This window comes from Lytechinus variegatus, chromosome 10 (genome assembly GCF_018143015.1).
Source record: "Lytechinus variegatus isolate NC3 chromosome 10, Lvar_3.0, whole genome shotgun sequence".
NCBI classification, from domain to species: domain Eukaryota; kingdom Metazoa; phylum Echinodermata; class Echinoidea; order Temnopleuroida; family Toxopneustidae; genus Lytechinus; species Lytechinus variegatus.
The window spans coordinates 21,760,151-21,787,028 of record NC_054749.1 but is presented as its reverse complement, the minus strand read 5'-3'; the positions used below and the strand labels follow the sequence as shown (position 1 = coordinate 21,787,028).

The window sequence follows — 26,878 nt, the reverse complement described above, 5'->3', positions numbered from 1 at the left end:
TAGTCCAGTATATAACCTTGACTTATTGAACTTTGGCATCTTTGGTCATTGAAATTTGAAAACCAAAAAAGAGCTCAGCCCAATTTGGGATTTTGGCCATTGATGCTTGGAACAAAAGAAGGTTCAGTCCAATTTGAACCCTTGTCTTGAGGGTTTAATGACTGACAATCTAATGTCCATAGCAACTGGTTTAAAGGGACAATGAGATGAGACTGAATTTGAGCTTTGAACATAGAGTAAGCTAACCTTTACTTCATTCACAGGTAAAGCCAGCCGAGGTGTAACTGCTGATTGTAATGTCCTCTGCTGTAGAATGGTAGGACACGGGTGGTGGTGGTGGCTGTGACTCCAAGACAGTTCTAAACTTGATGGTAGGTTTTTTATGGTTTATACAAGTTGCCCTTGTGTACTTGAACAAAACTTTTTAAAACAGAATTGCTGAGTTTACATCAATTTTCTTTCTGCTTATGTATGAAATGTGAACATATTACTTTGATGTTTTATGGGGTTTGTTTTAATTCAAGAGGGACATATGTACACTTGTGATAGAATCTAACTCGTATGATTGAGCTTCAACTTGTGTTGCAAAAATGTATATTTGTAAATCAAATAATTCCCTTCAGCAGTGCTTTAAAACATTTATACTAAATTAGAGGAATATTCACTTTTGAAGCTTCAGAGATATTAAGACTAGATATCAATGTGCCCTCCGTCATAGCCTGGAGGCATTTGGGGAACTATTTTTTAAAATTAAGTGGAGAGGACATATGGAAGTCTTTCCAAGTCTTCTACCTACGTAGTCACTCCCCTAACGCCTGGCTCTTGAATACATAGGCTCCCACATACCAAGGGAAAATGCAACTATACACATGCACCAAACTGCTAGTTATGTTTAGAATCTGAGGTTAACACTTCTGTACATGGGTAAAAATATCGGTTGGCAACGTTTGGCAAAAAATGGATAGTTATGGTTAAAAATATCGCAGAAATGCGATAGAATAATAAAAGTAGAAGAGAGTTTACTCACATTTGTTGTCATCGCCATCTTTGATCCATTATTGCAACCTAGTTACGTGACGCGTATAGAGGGCGGCAAAATCATGAGCGGTGCTAGATTAAAAAGTGCTAAAATGTCCGTTTCAACCACTGAACTAGAAATACGTATTTTCAATTCATTTTTTTGCCAAACGTTGCCAACTGATATTTTTACCCATGTACAGAAGTGTTAACCTCAGATTCTAAACATAACTAGCAGTTTGGTGCATTTGTATAGTTGCCTTTTCCCTTGGTATGTGGGAGCCTATGTATTCGAGCCCCAGGCGTTAGGGGAGTGACTACGTAGGTAGAAGACTTCACTCCCCAAACGCCTCCCGGCTACTCCGTCACCGTCTGCATTTATACCAATTAGTCTAGCAGTTTACGTCCAGATCTATACTAAAATGTCTGTCATTTTTATGATTATTTGGAGAAGTTTAACGAATGATATTGGAATATCATATGCTTGCTTGGAACATTTAAATCTATGTAGTAATTTTTTTAATAGGTGAAGTTTGAAGGATTCTGGAAGATGGCAGCAATGCCAGAGGGAATTTCCATGATGAAGTGGACATCAGCTAAAGGGTGATTCCATACGTGTCGTACGGGACATTTAGAGAATATTTGACAGTTTTTGACAAGAAAAAACAAAAAATATTCCAGTAACTATAGGTGGTCATCAACTACTACCAGAGTGTAAGAAAAACCAAGACTTAACATGACTTGAATTCACATCCTGTATAATACAGATTAAAAATAGTAATGTGTCGTACGGACGCAGAAAAAGTGGCTTTTTTAGAAACCTCAAGTTTGTACTCAAAAGTCTGTGAGTTGGGCAGATAAATTTCATAGAAACTGAACTCAAATTGACACTCAATTACCCAAGAACAAACACATTTACAAAAGAAAGCAAAATAAACATTCATGAATAAATAAAGCAAATTATAATTTTTGAGAACATTGTGGCGTACGGGACATTCAAAATGTGTCGTACGGGACATCTCTAAATTGAAGCCAAACTTTCTTACTTTATGTCACTTTGACTTCTTCAATCACATTATTTGGCTGATGATAATGATAATCCCATCAAACTAAGACATTCATTAGGTTAGAAACCGCTATTAGGTGAATATTTCTGTCAATATATCATAAACAAAACAATGTGTCGTACGGGACAATTGTGTGTCGTACAGGACACTTGTGTGTCGTACGGGACACTTGTGTGTCGTACGGGACACTTGTGTGTTGTACAGGCACTTGCGTGTTGTACTGGGCAGCCTGAATAAATAAACATGAACTTTTTATCAATCAGAAGGAGCATTGCCCCTAAATTCTTGCTTATTTATGAATAATCTTTTAATAAGCAGTCATTCAGGACAATACAATTAAGTAACCTCAATATGTACAATTGGGAGCAATAATTATGTTATAATTTTTATCATGATGGGAAATGTACAAGTGTTCACAGCATTTTTACGAGCTGAAAAACTTCAGGTTTTGTGTGAAGTTATATTTTAGGGAACTAATTGATGATTTCCAAACACTATTTAAACAATAAATGAATGAAACTTTGTGTAAATTATGGGGCTAAAATGATCATGATGTTATGATTTTTTATATAAAATGTATATCTACATGATATATGTCACAACTGTCACTTTTTTCCCTTTTTTTGGTCACAATTTTTTTTTGTCTAAAGAAATGCGGTTCTACTTTTTCAAACCCATCTGCATTTCATGAAACCATATGGTTTGTCTTATTTTCAAGATTTTTTTTACAACTTGAAAAAAGTAAGGAGTTTCAATAAAAAATAGTGATCATCAAGGGAAGTCCAAATAGATGATCATGATGATTGATATGATTTTTTTACATCTTATAATAATTCCACATTAGCATGCAAGAGGAAGTTATCTTCCAGGCTAGGTTGAAATAATTATAAAGGTTTTCTTTTCATGCTCAATGAAAAGAAATTAACCTGCTCTGATCAGTGAAAATCACCAGTTTAGCTGAAGGGATTCACAAAAGAATAAGCCTACATGAAATCAATTAAAATGTTTAGAATCACCTATTTCATGTTCTATGGAGATAAACAAAGTACTTTTTCAGTTCACTTTATGTTAAATCAAATAAATGAATTTAAATATGCCTACTATTTATGGTTTCTGAATCCAAATCCTGCAATTAGATGCATTATTATATTGTGTGTCGTATGGGACATGTCCCGTACGACACAGCGTGTGTCGTACGGGACATTTTTTAATAGGACAATAATTGAAAAATGAAGGGCAGTAATTAGATCCTTATGGGATAAATCGATCACCCATGGGTCAAACAAAGAGAAACTCATTTTATGAAATTGCATCATCAAAAATAAAATTGTAGGAAAAACTTTTGCGTTGTTATGTGTCGTACGGGACATTGCCAAAAATAGGTTCGGAAAAATCAGGGCTGCCCCTATTATGGATCATGAAAATGTTGTAGATATTATTTGGAACCATCAATGATATATTATTCTATTGACCTGCAATATTTTCAATCTTCTCTTGCTTTGCAAATAATTGTTTCAGGTGGAATTTGTACTTGACTATTCAATGAGCAAAATTATTGAAAATTTAAAATTCCATTGTTCTCCCCAAAAAAGACTATATCTGTCTTCACTTTTGGTTAAAACTCATAATTTTCATAAAATTTAGGTATCAGGGTAAAATATTACACTACTTATGACTTATTGAAAGCATGTTGAAATTTATGATATTTTTGAAGTTCTAGTGTGGAATCGCCCTAAAACTAAATCATTGCTCTAATTCAGGTCAGTTATAGCCTTGAGGACTCTGTGTACTTCATGTGCATACTTGTTGAGAATGCTTCCATTGTCATGTCCTTGAATGTAACCCTTAATCAATCTCTTTCATTCAAAGACAAGGACCCAGTTTGGTGACAAAAAGGAGCTTACTCCAGTATGTAACCTTGGTTTATTGAACATTGACAATAAAGAGAGCCCAGCCCAATTGGCCAAAAATGCCCAATGGCATTTTTGGTCAATGAAATTTGAAAAACAAAAAAGAGCTCATCCCAATTTGGGATTTTGGCCATTGAAGCTTGGAACAAAAGAAGGTTCAGTCCAATTTGAACCTTTGTATTGAGGGTTGAATGACTGACATTCTATTGTCCATTGCAACTGGTTTGAAGGGACAATGAGATGAGACTGAATTTGAGCTTTGAACATAGAGTAAGCTAACCTTTACTTCATTCACAGGTAAAGCCAGCTGAGGTGTAACTGCTGATTGTAATTTCATCTGCTGTAGAATGGTAGGACACAGGTGGTGGTGGTGGCTGCGACTCCAAGACAGTTCCAAGCTTGATGGCAAGGAAAGCTAGTTTGTGGATGAACTGAACAAATTGTTTGGAGTTTCTGATGACATTTGTGGTAAGAATTAAGCTATGTTTCTCATTCAAATTTTCATGTTCCAGTTGGCATTTTGTACCTTGTGGGTGTGAAGATGGTAAAGTGGGCTGTGTATAATCAACATAATGAAGATTTTTTTTCATCTCAAAACTGAATACAGTGTACCTCATCAAGTTGTAACTCAAGATTTCATTCGCAATTCCGAATTATCAATTAGCATTACATTTTGAATGTAAGGTTTTTTTATGGTTTATTCAAGTTGCCCTTGTGTAAGTGAACAAAACTTTTTTTTTTTACAGAATTGCCGAGTTTATATCAAATTTCTGTCTGCTTATGTATGAAATGTGAACATTTTACTTTCATGGTTTATGGGGTTTTTTTAATTCAAGTTGGACTTGTGTACCCTTTTAATAGAATCTAACTTGTATGATTGAGCTTCAACTTGGGTTACAAAAATATAATGTATTTTTAAATAAATAATTCCCTTCAGCAGTGCTTTAAACATTTGTACTAAATTAGGTTCTCTAAAGAGGAATATTCACTTTGAAGCTTCAGAGATGTAAAAAGACTAGATATCATTGCGCCCTCTCTCCCAGACTAAAATGTCTCATTTTTATGTTTCTTTGGAGAAATTTAATGAATTTGGTATATCATATGCTTTCTTGGAAAGTTTAAGTCAATTGTTTTTTTTTTTTCTTCTCAATAGGTGAAGTTTGAAGGATTCTGGAAGATGGCAGCAATGCCAGAGGACATTTCCATGATGAAGTGGACATCAGCTAGAACTTGATCATCATTCTTGCTCAAATTCAGGTGAGTTTAGGCAGTTGAAATTCATATTAACTAATTTAAAGGGAAATATTCAATCTTTTAGGGTTCATGAGTTTGTAGAGACTATCATTGTATTTAATCTGCTTGCTTGGAATGTTTAAATGTATTTTCTTTTTTCTTCATAGCTAGGGGAGGTCTTGAGGTTTCTGGAAAATGTTAGCGAAGCAAGCAATTCAAAGCAATTTAAATCAACTTCTTGTTGGGATGGACTTATCCTTTAAAGGTCAAGTCCAGCCCAGAAAAATGTTGATTTGAATAAACAGAAAAATCAGACAAGCATAATCCAGAAAATTTCATTAAAATTAAATGTAAAATAAAGTTATGATACATCTATTTCAAAGTTTCACTTATTAAAAAAAAATAGTTATTTGCACAATTTAGTCACATGTAAATGAGAAAATCTATGATGTCCCTCACTCCCTATTTTATTTTTTTTATTGTATGATTTGTGCAATATTTAAATTTTTTACAGCTTTGACAATTAGGACCAAAGATTGAATGGAATTATTTCTCATAAGCACCATCCTTTCGATGTTAATCAAAATATGATTTATTAACCTTGTTTTCTACCCTTCTACCCTTTTTAAAGGTACATACTGCATTGGTATTGTATTTATCTCTTTATACCCCCCCTTCGTTTATTCTTTATTTCTCCATGTTCCTTCTTATTCTAATGCCCCACACTTTTCAATTATCTTTTGCTCCTCCTATGTAGTCTTATTTTTTTGTGTGGGTGTCCCATCTCCTCGATTGCTGATTTGATAATATTCACAGGAACCTGCAGATTTTACAACCTTTGCTGTTTATACAGGCTCCTTCATATTTCACACATTTATTGCCATTGTTACCATGTACTGCAATTCTTGTCGCAATACTGAATTACTTTACCACACTTTATTCTGCATTATCAAAATAAATTGTGTTGATATTTTGTTTATTTTGGGAAATATAAGAATTAATTCAAATTAAATCATCTTTGGTGCAAGGGAAATTATAGGAAATTTCCACAACTAATTTGATTTGCTTCATCTTGAATTTAACCAGGAGACTGATGCAAATTCATGGAATGCAGAGTAAATTGGCAGTAATGGCAAGGGATGACGACATCAACCATCAATTCAAAAGAGCATCTTGAAAGTGGTTGGCAAGCAGTGGCAGCAGGGCAGAGCATGTTTTGCAACGGCTCGCGTCACTTCTGGAAATAGGATCACAAGAACAGGTTGGCAAATATGGAATGGATTCAGAGACCAGTAACATGACAGAGCAAACTCATAGCACCGTTTCAAGAAAGGGGGTCACAAGAAAGGTTTGGTTGTCTTGTCAGCATTTTGAACAAGGCTGAAAATTATGCAGTTTTATCGATGAATCTGTTACTGCCAGATGACATTGATGCACCTGTTGGGGGGGGGGTTAAGAGGTGCTGTATGTTTAAAACGCACCCTTAATAATGTCAGACATGACTTTATAAGAAGGTCAATTTATTTATCTATCCGTCTATCTAATTATTTATTGTGTTCTATGTTACTAGGGTGACTCTGTCAGTGGGTCAAAACTTTTAAGCTTAGAGGCCCTGCAATACAATAACGAAAATACATTAGAAAAACAATAACAGAACATGTACATGAAACTTATTGTCAATTACATATAGTTTAGTAGAGTGGAGTCAGCAACCTCATGGTGTCTGGCACGTGAAATTGTTTATTGGTATATTGATATATTTTACTTATTTAGTGAATGTGAAATCATTTACTAATGGAATTTCATGAGGGGTGTTGCCTAGATTCAGGTCACTTTCCAGAATCTTGCTGAAAATGTGTGTTTAGAAGATGCCTGCCTTACATCATGCCGCAAATGATTCCACGCCACTGCACCAACATGGGAAAAAAGCTTGTTTGCTAGAATTTGTCCTTGATTTTGGTATCAAAAGTCCATCAGTTATTGCAGCTCTGGTTCTGTAACCATGAATAGAAATCGCTTTGTCAAATCAATTGGTCAGGTATTTTAGTGCCTGTCAATTTATAGCTCTGTATACCAGTTTACATCTTTGCATTTTCCACCTATTTTCAATAGATGTCTAGTTTAACCAACTCAAAACATAATCTGTGGAAGTATTTGTACCAACTCCAAGGACAATTCATGCCATTCTCTTACATGTACATGTATGTTTCACAAGCAACGCTTAGGTAGTGTGGAATTCAATAGGGTGAAATTCCACAGAGGAAAAAGAAACGAGGTGGGAGAAATTATACTCGCCTAGCTTGGTGAAGCAGCACTAGTTGTTGACTGGCCAGCCAAAAATAATAGACAAAATAGCCAACAAAGCTCAAAGTAATGTAGATGAAGATATTGGGGTGTGAAGTATGTTGGTGGCGATGTAGAGTTGTGAAGTATGATGAAAATATCTTTAGCGCTAATAGCAGTAGCAGTACCAAAACCCAGGTCGTCTGGATAATGTGAAGAAGATGAAATGTCTGGTAGAATTAAATAATTGTTCAGGTTTTAGCCATATGATGCAAGCTGTTTGGATGTAGAAAAGTTCTCTCAGCCCCATGTCAAATTGACTGGTGGCATGTGCCACTTTCACCCTCTCCTCGTACAAGTCTGTTTTAAATTAGATTTTTATCCTGCGACACTGCAGTCAATCTCACGCAGGATTGATGGAACCACTTCCCTATATGAACATGTCCATTCAACAGACCCTCCATCTTTACTCCTTCACTCGCAGAACTGTCTGTTTCCAGATTATGCATTATCATTGTGTAGCACCAACATATTTTGGATAGTGACAAATAAGGTGTCTCTAGGTCAAGAGCACACAAAGGGCCATTAAACTTGGAGGTAATCTGAACATTCTTTGTTTAGCTCGGACAGGTTAATATAAAGACAAAACCTATGATTTTTAACACATGCACTGAGGGTATATGAATTTAACAAGAAGTTTGAAGGAATAATATATTTAATATTGTTGGAAATGAAACATATAGAAGTAACATATGTCCAGCCCTCTGTGTACGTGGATTGCCCCCAGGATGAGGACTCTCACACTCCCTTGCGTAATGACCCATGCGGTGGCATCGATGGCATTCAATCTTATTCTTGTCTAGAGGAGGTCTCCTGAATCTCCTGGCATTGTCCTGCGTCTCCTCTAACTGACTTAGGCGAGAATTGAAAATGCCCTGCTGTACTATCATCTTGTCAAGTAGCTCTGTTTGGCCTTTGATCGCTGCAGTGAGCCCCTCTATCATCTTTCCCATCCCGGCTGTGGCTTCGGCCTGGTAGGTGGTGCATTTCTTTTTGCGTGGGTTGGTGCCCTTAAGTTCTTCCTCCTCCATCTCCAACGCCCAGTCTCGTACCTCTAGAAAAGACAATTCTGGCTTTTCTTTAAACAACCGCTTCACTTCCCTCCTGAGTACTGGGTCACTCAACCCATCTTTAAACTGTTCTTTGATGATATTTTTCGACTCCGGAGCTCCTGGTTGCGTTGCAATCGAGTCGCCAATGCAAGTAAGGCATATGCGTACTGTGCCACAGACTCATCTTCATTTTGTACTCGGTTATATATCTGCCGCACTAGTTGACTAGCATTCAGCTTGTCCCCAAATGTTTCCAATAAGATGTTCATTATTGAATCAGCATCCTTCTTTTCTCTATCTGGGCGATGTTGTACTTCCTGCCTTGCAGATCCTTCCAGGTGAGCTACTCACGTAGTCAATAGCACTCTCACCCGTCAGCTTTCGAAGTTTAATTCCTGCCTTAATGTCCTCCACAAAATCTGAGACCAGCATGTTTTCAGTGCCACTAAAGGGCCTGATTTTCTTTTCCTTAGGAGGGAAATACACTTCCCTACTTTTCAGCTCCAATGACAGCTTTTCCAGTTCCTCCATCTCTTCCATGGTCGTCATCTTCCTACCCTCTTTTGTCTTTTATTCCTTGATCGTTACACACCTGGCCAAGCCAATAGTTCTCAGTTATCTGAAGAGAAACCGCACCCCATCCGTACTACCAAATGTGAGGATAAGATTTCAAAGTCATAAATCAGACGAAGCAGTTGTTTTTGCGGTTCTATTGGGTATGAGGCCAAGCTTTATTTCATCATGTCCAAATCAAACAAAAGAGGGTAGTAGACCCTTGACTGAGGTCACTTCAGTTGCTGTAGACAATTAAAAGACACAAAATTACAGTAAGAATTGCATCATTATTATGATCACAAATAATTACTTGCTACAGCTGCTTTCAGAGCAGAGCAGAAAAACTAAAGGTCCATAATTACAAATATATCATCTTCCATATACACTGTATGCAATTTAGTTCATACATGTACATTGTATATATTGAGTTTACCTCAGCCTATGAAATGCATGTAGTAAATAGATCTGCAAAGAAGGCCATTCCCTATTTATTACTTTCACATAGATATATATACCGGTAACACAATTCTGCAAATTGAGTGAGCTATCATAATCATTCTATCAGTCTTAAGCAATATAGTCCAGTCAATATAGGGTTTGACCCACCACTAATTGCAACACTGGACATTCCACTGCAATGCTTTCCAGGAAGGTCCCCTGAACAACATACTAAAAGTCCCAAAAAATCCAAGCAGTGGAAATTTATGAAATTTGCATATTATGCAAATTAGCCATAAAAAGTTAGAAAAATAAGGAAAATAGTCCAAAAATTACAAATTAAGTGTCCAAAACAATTTTATTTGAGCGAAAATTCATGATAAATAACTTTAATCAATGTTTTTAATCAAAAGTGCAAAAAAATCTACCTCATTTGCATAATATGCAAATAAGCATCCTTATATGGAAAAATTGTCAAGATATTGTGAGTTTTCTCTCATTGACTGCTTGAAAATTTCAATAATGTTGAAATTTACATGCTGCTATCACTAAGGACGTTGAATAGATTTATATTTAGCTTAGTGTCTGTAGTGTCATTTGCATATTATGCAAATAAGTATGTAATAAATATTCAAGAAAACACACTGGTGATACATTCCTCAAAAAATGCAAGTAGATTATCTATTGAAATTTGAATATGGCAATGCCTTAAGTTACAGGAAGTTAAAACCATATTAAAAGTCACTAAATAGACAAGCATAGGAAAATCACAAAATTTGCATTTTATGCAAATTAGCCATAAAAATTTGCAAATGAGGAAAATAATCCCAAATTTGGAAATCAAGTGCGGAAAACAATATAAATTGAACGGAAGTTCATGATAATCTTTACAAATTTTAATAATTCTTCAAAAAAAAATAATGTAAATAAATCTACATCATAATTATGAGCATCCTTGTAGGAAAAGAACAACCCAGAAATTTTTATTTTTCTCACACAAACAGTTAAACCATCATTCCACAGAGACCAAGACCTCTGAAAGACTGCTGTAAGACCATAACACTTGCTTGATCTTTCAACGAACTTTTAAAGATCTCTGATGTCTTTTACGATTCCTGATAGATCTTTCAATGGTCTTTGTGGTCCCCGTGAGTCCAAAACTTTTTGAAACGGTTCAAAACAGTCTCTCAGCGGTCTTACAGGAAAATTGTTTTTGCTGGTCTTTCATTGGTCTTTCAATGAACTTTCAAATTTCTTATTAGTCTTTCTATGATCTTTCGGCAGTCTCTCGATATTTTTTCAGAGATTACTGTAAGACTCATGAGAGATCATTGAAAAATCGTCGAAAGATAATTGAAAGACCAGGCAAAGTCTATGGAAAGAATTCTGAAGGATCACTCGATGCATAAACATCTCTGAAAGACCATTGAAAGATCTCTATAGGACATATAGGACAGGTGTCTTTCAAAGTTCTTCGAGGGGTCTTTTTGAGCCATTCCACAGAAATGACAACATTCAGGGATCTTAGAGACTGCTGTATAAGACCTTGCCAATTTTTGGTCTTTGAAAGGCCCTTCAAAGGTCTCCCCTCTGTGGATCTAGATCAATATATGACTACTAAGAATGCCTTAATTATCAGCTTAATATCTGAAGTGGAATGTACATATTATGCAAAGAAGCATCCGGCATGTTATAAATAATCAAGAAAACTTGCCTCTAAAATTCCACGTAGATTATATATATGTAACCTTGATGACCTTGCTTGATTATTGACTTTTTTCATGAGCAGTTACCACCGGAGCAGAAACCCAACTCATATTGTGCAATGATGAGTCAGTTCTACATGGGTCCCACTGTTTGAATGCTTCATATTTCTACCCTTGTTCTCTCCTTGACTTGGTAGAGTCTTTGCGTTTCTTGCTAGTATAGTCCACGCTATCATGCTCCTTGATTGTCAAGTGATCAGTACAAGATGTCACAACCAGTACAAATAAAAGCTCGTTAGCTTTGAATATTTGTTCCTTGTAGCACACCACTTGTCTTGGTGGTGAATATGAGTAACTTCCTTGGATCACAAGATCCCTGGGCATGGTTTATAAGTACTGTACCAATGAGCATTTGCCCATACGAGTGACATGAAAGCCATTCATAAAGTCATGATAAAGGCTTAAAGTGTATATAGACATCTTTTCAGATACAAGAATCATGATTAGACGTCCTTGCTGAATCCAGTTGCTGCTTCAGGATGAAGCATCCGTTTTCTGTTCTTTCCTCTTTGATGAATCTCCTAAGGATGGCAACTATCTCCATATATTGTAGCTATAGTTTCTAAGCAAATCGTATGCAAATAATATCAATTTCCTGATACCTATGGAAATTCCTCAGTGAGACAATGAACAACCAAGTAGACATTAACAGATGAAGGACTAAGCCAACGGAACATCATTACCATCACCATCAAATACCATCCAACATTGATTAAACAGTGTGTACCCATTCCAGGATTTGTTTGCCACTTTGTGTTACTCATTGGTATACCGTGAGGGTATACAGAGGAATAAACCTTTCGACTAAGGATGTCTTCTGGAGGAATGCTGAATTTCATAGTGTCATGCAGATGTACTTTGGACAATCATACAACTCTCTGTACATACTGAAATCCGACAAGTCGAGCATAGGAGATTGAATGTCAATTAAGAGGACTTTGACAAGAACCAAACCATTACCCTTGTCTTCTTCCGACACAAGTCGCCTCAATGAGACACTGGACATAAATTGTGTCGGAAGAAAAGTTTTATAGGAAGGCTGGCGCATGTTGAGCACCTAAAGCATCAGTAAGGTGAAGCTCAGACCAGCTACAATGCATTAGAGGACCATAGAATGGTTTGTAGACAAGCCTATAGTACATAATTTGTTGACCGGATTGGCAATGATCCAGGCTGTAACAACTAGCATGTTGGAAGCCCTTAATATCATGGAAGACATTGGAAGACAACAGATTTTTTAGTCTTAGTATTTACCACTGATCATGATGATGATGACGCTGCTCTGCAAGTCCCTGGAACACTGTTCTGACCAGGTCATGGCCAGAAAACATATTATTTTTTAGTCAAGCGGGTGTAGCCAAACTACTGAAGAAATTATTAAAGAAAACAATCTGCATGAAGCTACTAGGCCAGATGGAATCTCTGTTACACTTCTTAATGAGACTACTCATCAGATCTCACCTGCCATAAGTTTGCTTGTCTTGGCCTTCCTTCTGTCGTTCCCATCCATATAAGAAAGGGATGTCAGCTCTAACAAACTACTCACCAATTTCAAATAGTGTGCTTTGTTCTTGCCAATCCCATCATCTTGTCAGACTAACAACATTTGCATAATATGCAAATGAGGCAAATTTGCTAGCTTTTTAAAATAAAAACATTGTACTTAAAATATTCATCATTAAAATTTTGTTCAATTTAATTGCTTTTGACATTTAATAATATACTCTTTGGATTACTTTCCTTATTTCCTATTTTTAATGGCTAATTTGCATAATATGCAAATTTATTTTCAGGCATTGTGATGAATTCTCATGCTTATGAAAGTAGCATATAAATGTCTACATAAATCAAATGTTTTCAAGCAGTCTATATGAGAACAATTACAATATCTTGACATTTTTCCATATAAGGATGCTTATTTGCATAATATGCAAATTAGGTAGATTTGTTTGCGCTTTTGAATAAAAACATTGAATACAGTTATTTATCATTACTTTTCGCTCAAATTAAATTGTTTTGGACGCTAATTTGTAATCTTTGGACTATTTTCCTTATTTTTCTAACTTTTTATAGCTAATTTGCATAATATGCAAATTTCATAAATTTCCACTGCTTGGATTTTTTGGGACTTTTAGTATGTTGTTAAGGGGACCTTCCTGGAAAGCATTGCAGTGGAAAATCAAGTGTTGCAATTAGTGGCGGGTCACCCCCCTATTCTGGCTAGATTGACTGGACTAATATAGAAACATACTCAACTAATCACAATCCAAATCAGTGGGGCATGACATCTATCAATATTTAAGTCACCTCAACTCTAGAAAAGATTTCAATATTTGCTATCTGTAATTAGTTATGAACACATTTGCTTACCAACGTGAATTCCACGAGAAAACCAACATTCCCTGTCTTTATGAATACAAGGCTAACCAAAATGCAGTTTATATATAGTATCATGTCTTAATAACACGTCTTTCTAGCATTAATAGGCATAACTCGGTTACTATACCAGCATGCCTCCTTCATGTAAATTGAAGTTATCTCCCTCTTCTTCACACAAATCATAATCTGTCTAATTTAACTCCTCAGCAAATCTTAACATCAGAGAGTAAATTATATATTGTACTCACATATTAAGGTGTCCAAAATCAACTATATACATCAAGAATATCAGGATGAGACATCGATTACCACCTTCATGTAGGCACATGCAGCTACAGCCACATCTGCTCACTGCATGTATGAGCTTTTTCCTGCATGCAGTGAGTGTATGTCCACTGGAGCATATCGCTCCTCTTTAGCTACATTCCTTTTGTACCTGACTGATTTGCATTATAAGGAAGGGTTATTTCTCATCCCCTCACACATATGTTTACAATAGCGGAATTCATATCATAGCTAAAACAAGATAATGTAGTACACCAAAGGAGTGCTTCACTCTGCCTGCCCTTCAGAACCAGTCATTCTGCTCTTCAACATCTGTCAACATAACGCAGTCTGTGTGGAACCACCTCCCCTCTTTACATCCGATCTATTGTCTTACCATTCACTCTACCCCCCCTACTAGCCCCTCCCCCTACAAGCTAGTTATGATCCGTGATCACTCCTCTGGCAATCCCAGAGAAACTTGCTTCCCTTCATCCGATCTATTGTCTTACCATTCACTCTACCCCCCCTACTGGCCCCTCCCCTCCCCCTACAAGCTAATTATTATCCGCGATCACTCCTCTGGCAATCCCAGAGAAACTTGCCTCCCTTCATCCGATCTATTGTCTTACCATTCACTCTACCCCCCCCATACTGGCCCCTCCCCCTACAAGCTAGTTATGATCCGTGATCACTCCTCTGGCAATCCCAGAGAAACTTGCCTCCCTTCATCCGATCAATTGTCTTACCATTCACTCTACCCCCCCCTACTGGCCCCTCCCCCTACAAGCTAGTTATGATCCGTCATCACTCCTCTGGCAATCCCAGAGAAACTTGCCTCCCTTCATCCGATCTATTGTCTTACCATTCATATTCGTATTTTCATATACAGAATATGAAAATACAGGAATTATGTGAGATGAGTCTTGGAGGTCTATCCTGTCTCCATCTCTAAAGCCAAAATGTGATGAGACAGGAACATACATGTTCCCTTGGAAGTAAAAAGCAGACTGTTTTAATATTATAACTTGTGGAGCTGTTGGATATTATGTAATCCACGAGTTGATCCATGGTCATATCTACTTGACCAAACTTCACAAATACTTGTAAATGCAACAAAACAATATAACACATACTTAAAATAAGACATCACATTGAATATAAAATGTATGAAATGAAAAATATATTTCTTAAATCTCAAGCTGACCTAGTCATCACTCCTCTGGCAATCCCAGAGAAACTTGCCTCCCTTCATCCGATCTATTGTCTTACCATTCACTCTACCCCCCCCCCCCTACTGGCCCCTCCCCCTATAAGCTAGTTATGATCCGTGATCACTCCTCTGGCAATCCCAGAGAAACTTGCCTCCCTTCATCCGATCTATTGTCTTACCATTCACTCTACCCCCCCTAGTGGTCCCTCCCCCTACAAGCTAATTATGATCTGTGATCACTCCTCTGGCAATCCCAGAGAAACTTGCCTCCCTTCATCCGATCTATTGTCTTACCATTCACTCTATCCCCCCTACTGGCCCCTCCCCTCCCCCTACAAGCTAATTATGATCCGTGATCACTCCTCTGGCAATCCCAGAGAAACTTGCCTCCCTTCATCCGATCTATTGTCTTACCATTCACTCTACCCCCCTACTGGCCCCTCCCCCTACAAGCTTGTTATGAACCGTGATCACTCCTCTGGCAATCCCAGAGAAACTTGCCTCCCTTCATCCGATCTATTGTCTTACCATTCATATTCGTATTTTCATATACAGAATATGAAAATACAGGAATTATGTGAGATGAGTCTTGGAGGTCTATCCTGTCTCCATCTCTAAAGCCAAAATGTGATGAGACAGGAACATACATGTTCCCTTGGAAGTAAAAAGCAGACTGTTTTAATATTATAACTTGTGGAGCTGTTGGATATTATGTAATCCACGAGTTGATCCATGGTCATATCTACTTGACCAAACTTCACAAATACTTGTAAATGCAACAAAACAATATAACACATACTTAAAATAAGACATCACATTGAATATAAAATGTATGAAATGAAAAATATATTTCTTAAATCTCAAGCTGACCTAGTCATCACTCCTCTGGCAATCCCAGAGAAACTTGCCTCCCTTCATCCGATCTATTGTCTTACCATTCACTCTACCCCCCCTACTGGCCCCTCCCCCTACAAGCTAGTTATGATCCGTGATCACTCCTCTGGCAATCCCAGAGAAACTTGCCTCCCTTCATCCGATCTATTGTCTTACCATTCACTCTACCCCCCTAGTGGTCCCTCCCCCTACAAGCTAATTATGATCTGTGATCACTCCTCTGGCAATCCCAGAAAAACTTGCCTCCCTTCATCCGATCTATTGTCTTACCATTCACTCTATCCCCCCTACTGGCCCCTCCCCTCCCCCTACAAGCTAATTATGATCCGTGATCACTCCTCTGGCAATCCCAGAGAAACTTGCCTCCCTTCATCCGATCTATTGTCTTACCATTCACTCTACCCCCCCTACTGGCCCCTCCCCCTACAAGCTAGTTATGATCCGTGATCACTCCTCTGGCAATCCCAGAGAAACTTGCTTCCCTTCATCCGATCTATTGTCTTACCATTCACTCTACCCCCCCTACTGGCCCCTCCCCTCCCCCTACAAGCTAATTATTATCAGCGATCACTCCTCTGGCAATCCCAGAGAAACTTGCCCCCCTTCATCCGATCTATTGTCTTACCATTCACTCTACCCCCCCCCTACTGGCCCTCCCCCTACAAGCTAGTTATGATCCGTGATCACTCCTCTGGCAATCCCAGAGAAACTTGCCTCCCTTCATCCGATCTATTGTCTTACCATTCACTCTACCCCCCCTACTGGCCCCTCCCCTCCCCCTAAAAGCTAATTATTATCCGCGATCACTCCTTTGGCAATCCCAGAGAAACTTGCCTCCCTTCATCCGATCTATTGTCTTACCATTCACTCTACCCCCCTACTGGCCCCTCCCCCTACAAGCTAGTTATGAACCGTGATCACTCTCTGGCAATCCCAGAGAAACTTGCCTCCCTTCATCCGATCTATTGTCTTACCATTCACTCTACCCCCCCCCCTACTGGTTTGCACATTCTATCATCGAGGTTCCATCCGGTTTTGTTAAGCATGCAGTAGCTTCCAGATTCTGCACAACTCTGTTGCAGAACTTCTTCCTTGGTTAACATGACACAGTCGGTGGTGACATCACCTCCCCTGCAGGCCTGTGACATTAGAACACTTCCCCCACACATTGACCCTGCTCTTCTTCAAATAAAACTTGAATATTGTAAACTTGGTGAGCAAACTAAAAAAATGTGACTTCTCTAATTTAGACATTGCTTCATCAAAATATTTATCTACCTTTTCTGACCATTCTAGCCACATACAATTTTCATGATCCTTTTGACTTTGATAATTTTGGCTACAGCTGATGCAGGACTTATGTACAATTTTGTTTATGATGCCAGCTAATGATTTAACGGCCATGATTACTGGTGCAACTGGTAATTTTCAAATTCTCACCGAACTGTCTTCCTGCGCCTTCTCCTCGTCTGTTTCTAGATGGTCCTCCTCCTCGACACAGTCGGTGTGACATCACCTCCCCTGCAGGCCTGTGACATTAGAACACTTCCCCCACACATAGATCCTGCTCTTCAAATAAAACTTGAATATTGTAAACTTGGTGAGCAAACTGAAAAAATGTGACTTCTCTAATTTAGACATTGCTTCATTAAAGTACTTATCTACCTTTTCTGACCATTCTAGCCACATACAATCTTCGTGATCCTTTTGACTTGGATAATTTTGACTACAGCTGATGCAGGACTCGTGTACAAGTTCGTTTATGATGCCAGCTTATGATTTAACGGCCATGATTACTGGTGCTCCTGGTAATTTTCAAATTCTCACCGAACTGTCTTCCTGCGCCTTCTCCTCGTCCGTTTCTAGATGGTCCTCTTCCTCGTAGTTTAATCGACGACGCAACAACTGCAAACCATGTAAGAGGGCCGTGGGTGCTGACTCTATTGGTCTTCTGAAGGGGCTGGATTGTTTACTACTTCCAGATTCTCCTCAACCTCTGTTGCAGAACTCCTCTCCTTCCTTGGTTAACATGACACAGTCAGTGGTGACATCACCTCCCCTGCAGGCCTATGACGTTAGAACACTTCCCCCACACATAGATCCTGCTCTTCTTCAAATAAAACTTGAATATTGTAAACTTGGTGAGCAAACTGAAAAATGCGACTCATCTAATTTAAACATTGCTTCATCAAAGTATTTATCTACCTTTTCTGACCATTCTAGCCACATACAATCTTCATGATCCTTTTGACTTGGATAATTTTGACTATAGCTGATGCAGGACTCATGTACAAGTTTGTTTATGATGCCAGCTAATGATTTAACGGCCATGATTACTGGTGCACCTGGTAATTTTCAAATTCTCACCGAACTGTCTTCCTGTGCCTTCTAGTCTGTTTCTAGATGGTCCTCCTCCTCCTCGTAGTTTAATCGACGACGCAACAACTGCAAACCGTGTAAGAGGCCGTGGATGCTGACTCTATTGGTCTTCTGCAGGGGCTGGATTGTTTATTACTTCCAGATTCTGCACAACCTCTGTTGCAGAACTCCTTTTTTTCCTTGGTTAACATGACACAGTCTGTGTGACATCACCTGCCCTCTTTACATTTGACATTGGAACACTCTATCATTTAGCTTACCATCCAGTTATGTAAAATACGTGTACTTACAATCATTGTTTTCAAATGAAATACACATCTTGTTTAAGCGATTTATCAGTCTGGTTATCAGGACACTGATTGTATATGAATGCTGTTACTTTGGTAATTAGAGTGGCTAGAATGCCATATGTAAAAATCATATTCATGATTGTTCCCTTTCTCAGTATATGTGCTACATTTAGCATAACCAATACAAGAAATCTGCATAGAATATGCTTTCAGATATTCACTGTTGACATATTGTTCTTCTTGAGGCTGATGTAGTTCTTTTGCAATGTCCTTTGTGCAAGTGGACATGCACGTTACTGTGTTGCAGTCCATCAAAGCAGCATGATCTTTCACCTTTTTGATCTTTGGACTAATTTTATTGGTGCTCCTGTTTATTATAGAGTAGAAAAGCCAATTTTTTAATGATTTGTAGCATCTGAATTATTCCTTGCATGTGTAACACTCTTAAATATGTAGCGTGGTAGATATGTGGATGAGTGTTAGCTAGTGATAAGACTTCAATAAGAGAATCCAATTCAAAGTATATAAAGTTCATATGATATTTATTCACACTGACATATATATGGGTCATTCCATGGGGTTGGGGCAAAAATTGTGACATCAGGGTCAAAAAATAGAAATGTAATAAATGAAATGTTTTATTTCTTATATGTTTCATGGGACAATCCTTCAACTAAATCCACTTACAGGCATTTCATACCACCCTGCATATTTGAGTAAACTGAGAAATAAGATTTGACAAAATACCACCGTTACATGGACATCATTTATCATCCTTACTAAGACTATGCTCTCCCACTGTCAAAATAAAGGGGTTGATCTCCATTACTCTTGATAAATATTTTGCTAACAACATTGTTAGTCACTTTATTCCACACTTTCCAACATGGCATATATATTTTGAAAGATTTAGCATCAATAAATGGAACTTGATGCTCTGTGTGTATACCAGTGCCATGTTCTGTGTCGTTCTTTTTTCTCACCAGTCTAGAAAATTGAATTTTTGATGGCATGTAGAATTAAATAGTTGAGAGAAGTCATGCCTCAACAGAATGGAATATTCTCTTTGGAAAAACTAAACTACTCTTTCTGGCCTAACCTCCTATTTATGGTGTTACCACCGTTACATGGACATCATGTCTCAGTAACAGAGGTATACTTAGAAGCAATGTTAAGTTAATGTCCATTAATGGCCATTACACACCAAATTCCACTTCATGCCTTAAAATATTTGCACAATATCAATTCATTACACTAAAGAAAAACATTTTGCATGTCAAATTCTTTGCAAATAAAAGCAAATTAAATTAGAGTTTAAACAAGGAAAAATGTACAAAATTATTGACAAATTACATTTAAAATCATACTACGATAATCCTCAAGTTTCCACTTCCATCTACCTCTGGAAACATTTATGTTTCTGCCTAAAGGGAAAAAAACAAAACAGTATTATCTTATGATCTCCAATAGGCCTGGGACTTTCGGGTTTTTTTCTTTTCGGGTACCCGTGGTAATTTTCGGGCGGGTACCCGGGTACCCGAAAATCATGTCGCTCGAAATATGACTGGTGGAAAAACCCCATGGTGACGTCATCATCAAGCCAATGCGATGCAAGCCAATTTATGAATGAAAATATAGTAAGCATGCGCATTGCAAGCCTCAGCCCCACGCAGTATTCCGTCAAAACGAGTCTGCAATACTCTGTCACCTCGTACCAAAATCGACCAAGAAATCCACTTTTCTATATTTTATATGAATTATAAAAGGTATTCTCAGAGGATTTGTTTTCCCACCGATACCGCACTGGTAAGCAAATTTTTATTACTTCTTGCTTTTCCGTCAAAATCTTACGAAGTAGCGTCGATATTACATCGTGTTCGTGAGTTTGTAGAATCTATCGCTACGTGAACAAAGTCAATTGATTTCCGGTTTCGGAGCGTCAAATGCGCCAGCCAATCACGATCGTGTTACCATTTTCGGTTTATGATGAACTGAAAATGGTATCAAGAACGTGATTGGCTGGCGCCTCGTATGTTCCGAAACCCGGAAATCAATTGACTTTGTTCACGTAGCGATAGATTCTACAAACTCACAAACACGATGCAACATCGACGCTACTTCATAAGATTTTGACGGAAAAGCAAGTAGTAATAAAATTTCCTTACTTGCGTGGTATCGGTGAGAAAACAGATCCTCTGAGAATACCTTTCATAATTTATATGAAATAAAGGAAAGTCGAATTCTAGGTCGATTTTGGTACGAGGTGACAAGAGTATTGCAGGCTTGTTTTGACGGAATACTGCGTGGGGCTGAGGCTTGCAATGCGCATGCTTACTATATTTTCATTCATAAATTGGCTTGCGTCGCAGTTCCTGGATGACGTCACTGCGCTGCAAAAGAAACATGGCGACGATTGAACGATCTCGGTCACATCATCATCACTTGAAAAACTAGGATATTTCGAGGGTAATTGGTGAGATTCAGAATGAGACTTGTGTACTTTTGTGATGAGTTTACAATCATGTCTTACACTACGCAATACAAATCAAATGTACGTTATACTGGTGAGCAATTTTCGGGTATCGGGTATTGATTTTTCTACCCGGGTACCCGACGCTTCCGGGCGGGACCCGGGTACCCGGGTTTTAGTCCCAGCCCTAATCTCCAATTCTTTTTACTTTAAAATAACTCCTTCAAGATTCTACTTTCAAATGTACATACCACCGTTACATGGACATCATGTCTCAGTAACAGAGGTATACTTTGAAGCATTGCTAAGTTAAGGTCCATTAATGGCCATTAAACACCAAATTCCACTTCATGCCTTAGAATATTTGCACAAGATCAATTGATTATACTAAAAAACATTTTTCATGTCTAATTCTTTGCAAATAAAAGCAATTTAAATTAGAGTTTAAACAAGGAAAAATGTACAAAATTCTTGATAAATTTATATTTAAAATAATACTACGGTAATCCTCAAGGTTCCACTTCCGTCTATCTCTGGAAACAAATGTGTCTGTCTAAAGGGGAAAAAAACAAGAGTGCTAGCTTACATGTATGATCTCCAAATCTTTATTACTTTAAAATATCTCCTTCACGATATTACTCTCAAATGTACATACCTCCGTTACATGGACATCATGTCCTTGTAATGATCATATTGAATAGTATTACATGTACTTGCCATTCTTTTAGTATCAACACACTAATGCGAGTTAACTCATCTTACTCAAGTGTAGAAATACAACATCTACAGGCAAGCTTCTAAAATGCATCAATGAACAGGTAAAATGTTTTTTTTTATTCATACATGTACAGTACACGATTATAATTTTGATACCTTTGATACAATACTCGGGTGAAAAAGATGTAGGGAAAAGGTACTAGTTTAGTTCCTCTAAGCTACATGTATGGTTTTTCAAGACAAAACAAGACAAAGTTGGCATGCAATTCATGGACAATGCATTAATACATGTACCTTACACATATAACTTGTTCAATTTGTTTACTCTAACTTATTTTACCTCAGTTACATGGTAATGTAGTTCTAAATAATATTAAGTAAAATATAATCATGTCATCGCTGGAATAAATGCATTGGATAAAACATTAAGTTCCAGCATGCCAAAAGGACAATTGTAAAGTACTTAGTGGACAAATTGAATATAAAAAACTTACACCTGTTGTTTGAACATAGAGTTGTGAACAAGAAAGTAAAATGTACTATTTCTACTAAGCTATTCTAATAAATGTTCAAGAATAACACTGCAAACTACAATCTTTTCCTTTGGTTAAAAACTCTATGGTAAACTTCTTACTGGCAAATGCAAAAAAAAAAATTATTACACTGTACACTAAACCTGACAATAAGAAATAACTTGCAATATTTCTCTCTGCATTCAGGTTACAAGTTTATGAACTTCAAGAAGATCGGTGACCCAATGACAACTGTGTCAGTTGGGAGTTTGGAAGAGGACTCTGTCAATGTCACAAAATAGATAGAGGTAGAATTGTGCTTCGCCATCAGGCCAGGAGTACAGGTCAACGGATTGACACTTCATGTACTGAAGATATACATTTTTACCTTCAACAGAGGCTACCTGTAGTTATTTGAGAAAAATATTATTTGGAAGTTTGACTATTTTTTACACAATTCAAATTATTACATTTTAATCAACAAAACTTGCTGGATTGTTTCCACGATATTATTATATGAAATCACTTACCCATGTACATGTCTTGACATTTTCTCATTAAAGTAAGGGGGTGGATTACTAGGGCAATGACAAGGAATCTGATCTGTTCTTGCAAAATACACCCTCACTTTGTATTTTTTTTCATAGCAATTAGAATTCATCATTTCCTAGTTCATAAATTAAATATAAAGTTATGTTTTATACAAGGTTTTTGTATTTGCTTTCTTGTGGTCTACTTTGTTTTCACAATACAATTACTTGCCCATTACCGATACCTTTTCATAAATTATCTATTTCGTTTCTCAATGGATGAATTTAATCTAATTTTATTCTGCATTATAATCAAGGGTGGTTATCTCGACAATTCCATTTAGTTTTGTATGACCATCCTCTTTAATTTTCATCTACGAAGTTTAATTGTCCAAGCAATTACATAATATATTTATGTTTTATTGGAATTAAATGAATTAATGGAATTCAAATCTGCAATTTACCTTCTGATACAGCAAATAAACTCTTGTGAAACAAACTCGATTGTGTCACTTTTTCTTTTCTTCGCTTGTACATGTTTTTAAAATGTCGTTATATTGCAATAAAAATAATCACATTGAAAACAATCACAAAGGCTTTTGCTTTCTGATAAAACAAATACCCACCCCCTCTCCTGACAATTGAATAAATATAAATTAAAATACGATTGAAAAAAGTCCTTAACAACTGAATATATAGAAATAAAAAAAAAATTGAAAAAACGGAGAAAGAAATGAGGGAAAAAGAATAAGTGCTGAAAGTATACCAACATTCAACAAGATGAAGTTTTGGGAAGGTTAAGCCTACAGCTAAGAATTACTAGTAATTGAATTATTCCCATGCTTCATCATACACAAAGCCCATCTACTATGTGTAGGGGGGGTGGTAACAGAAAAATTATTTTGCCCCTCCCCCTCCTTTCGGGCTGGGATCAGCTGACAAGCCAAAAAAAAAAAATTTTTTTTTTTTTTTTTTTTTTGGGGGGGGTCTGCCTCCCCCGTGGCGCCGCCACTGGTTCTAAGTTCTCATTTTTTTTTGCAAATTCAAAATTAATCATCAGGTCTTTGATACCCATATTACCTAGAATCAGTAGGAGCCAATTTAAACAAGGAGAAATTTTGTACCAAATTTGAGATGTCACCGTCATGATCATCAGTGAAAGAGCCGTTTCTGAGTATCCATTGGCCTATTGAATCAACATATTTTTGTGTAAAAAAAAATCAACTAAATTACGATTGAATCATGTCAGCTACCATTCAAAATATGTTTGCACGGAATTACAGTAATAAAAGCATTATTTTCTTTGGAACCATTCAGCAAATCTGGAACAAACACGGCAATGTCTCAATCACATATTTCACTTACACGAGAAGCTACACGTGGGACCGAAGTGAAAGATGGTGGAAAATTAGCGAGATTTTTCAAACTTAAAAACACTTTCTGCATGGTAATATAGTTCCATATTTTAAAGATAAGGTTTAACTAGTTTCAAAACACGAGTATTGGGATAAATCTCCGTACTTACGTCGCTGTGAAAGGGAAAACATCGTGGATATCCATTCCACCGTTACAGAGACATTGCAGGAATATTCCCCATTGCAATGCTTCAAAACGCCCGCTATCATAGCTGTTCATGTGCATGTGGATTTCGGCTAACATCCCGTCCGTCTGATACAACGACGGTCTCTTCTCCGGTGTCTCCTTCTTACATACGCGATGAAATGTGATCCACCGTTACAAATTTGGCCCGGACATCGCCCAAAACATCGGCGACCCTCGATTAATTTAGATGACATTACAATAGGTTTTCAAAGCTAATCTTTTGATGAACAGTTGCTTACTGCCTGCCCTTTATTTCTGACACATAACTTTGGAAAAAATGATTTCTGATTTTTAGATATTTACCACATTACCGCCGTTACAGAAAAAAATAAACGCGGACATCGCATGTAACGGTGGTATGCCGAGTTGTAGAAATGATTTATGATATGAAGTCTCTTTTCATTTGCTATCCCATTACTGTTTTGTTATTAAACAAATGTTGCTTTATCAATCATGGCCATTTGAATTTGACTAAGTTTATCTTTTGATTAGATATCTTCAACTGAAAATGACCATTTTGGATGTCACACTTGGTACCCCAAAAAAGAGTCTGGACATCATCATTTAAAGTCTCACCATCAATAATACTTGCAGTTCAACATTTTTATTTCTGCATCAAGTAATTGCTTACATAACTGCCTTCCAACAAAACCACATTGCAACATCAAAACACCAAACACATTTTCAGGATAAAGCTAACAATTCATAAGGAACACAAAAAAGTGCTGTTGCCCCAACCCCGTGGAATGACCCATATATAAATAAACAGTCGCTTTTTGAGAACTCGGGCACTCCCCTATCAAGGCCTCAAAGGGCAGGAGCGCAAGCTGGTGGAGTGTAGTCCGAAGACTAAGGAAAGAACCCAGAGAATATCAAGCCCCCCTATTTTATACTCTGAGGGGGTGTTTACCCCTTTGTAGCTATCTATAGAAACTGCACATGTGTAGACAACTTAATGAAATATAACAAAGGACAGGTCTGGAAGATGCAGGTAACAAAGAGTAATAAATAAAGGATTGAGACGAACTAATGAAGGAAGGAAGATTAATCTAAGGGAATCTATTGTTTGTCACTGAAGATGGTGTTTACATTTGGGTAAGGTATTGTTAACAAAGGTTAATGTGATTGTATCACTGCCTGAATATATTGCATGGTCTAGTGATGTATACTGTGGTCAACTTCTACAAATTTGGGATGAATATATTACTCTTACATTAGATACACCTTCTGAAAAGAAATATCCTCGTTTCCAAATATATAAAGAATTACACTGAAAAATCAGACATATATAACCTAAGTGAATCACAGCATGCACTATACATACATGTATAACAAAAATATGTATGAATGTAAGGTATGACTTTGAAAAACAAATTAACATAGTGTGTACCCGAATCGTATCTCATTAATCAATGCTGCAAGTAGCAATTAGAATTGACCAACTGGTCTATATTAAATTTCAATATTCTGAACGTCTGAATTCGGAAATCTACAAACGAAATAACTGTACATGACGTATATGAGCAAATAACAACACAAAGTTATAAACAAAATCACCATGCAATATAAAACATACAATGGGGATAAAGCCAAAAAAAAATGGCAGATATATCCCTGTATTGTTGTGCAAGAAAGTGATTTAAATATAATGGCAAATGGTATAAATTTTTGTTTGCTTTATTCTATGCCAGAGATAGACATTACTTCACATTTTTTGTTTACTCTCCCACAACACACGCTCTCTCGCCATCATACTGAGACAGCTTTGATGTAAGATGTCTAAATCACTCTTGCAGTATATAGACACCCCATTCTTCCCTGAAACAAAAACATAATTGTCCTGAACCAGTTCCTTGTACCACAGGTCAAACTCTTGTTATCATAGCCATGTTTCTTGGGGGGGGCAAGGGTCCTAAAATACGTAGTTTTAGTTTGCAGGGTTATTGAAGAAGTGTGGAAAGTAACCTTTTTCTCTTTCAGTCCAAATTTCTCGGGGAGTTTTGACAGGGGCATTTGGAAAAAGTTCAGGGAATCTATAATTGTGTTGTCTGGTTCTTTTGTTAACCGATTATCTTAGTGCTATTGAGGATGATAGCTGGTTCAATACCCTTTTTCTACCAATTTGTTGAGGAAGAAATAAGAATCATATGCCTCGCATTGTGCGCGAAGGCCATGGTATTGTAACACTCATAAAAGAAAGTAGTATGTATGATGAGTGTTTACTCTTGGTTTGCAGGATTATTGAAG

At 37.2% G+C, this 26,878-nt stretch overlaps 3 long non-coding RNA genes across 5 annotated transcripts; 1 reads left to right on the top strand and 2 right to left on the bottom strand.

Moving 5' to 3' along the window:
• The first annotated feature begins 243 nt into the window (after positions 1-243).
• LOC121422421 lies at positions 244-6,432 on the top strand. 3 transcript variants are annotated; one of them, XR_005971161.1, is made up of 4 exons: positions 244-371; positions 4,292-4,462; positions 5,148-5,251; positions 6,314-6,432. It is a non-coding gene; the product is annotated as an uncharacterized LOC121422421 (long non-coding RNA). The 3 variants fall into 3 exon arrangements; XR_005971160.1 differs by having other exon boundaries at positions 245-371; positions 4,341-4,462; XR_005971162.1 differs by lacking the exon at positions 244-371 and adding an exon at positions 3,817-3,844.
• Positions 6,433-14,801: 8,369 nt separating this feature from the next.
• LOC121422422 lies at positions 14,802-19,358 on the bottom strand. The gene is made up of 2 exons (XR_005971163.1): positions 17,648-19,358; positions 14,802-17,257 (listed from the first exon to the last, which is right to left on the bottom strand). It is a non-coding gene; the product is annotated as an uncharacterized LOC121422422 (long non-coding RNA).
• Positions 19,359-21,868: 2,510 nt separating this feature from the next.
• LOC121423064 lies at positions 21,869-25,391 on the bottom strand. The gene is made up of 2 exons (XR_005971229.1): positions 24,555-25,391; positions 21,869-22,903 (listed from the first exon to the last, which is right to left on the bottom strand). It is a non-coding gene; the product is annotated as an uncharacterized LOC121423064 (long non-coding RNA).
• Positions 25,392-26,878: the final 1,487 nt, after the last annotated feature.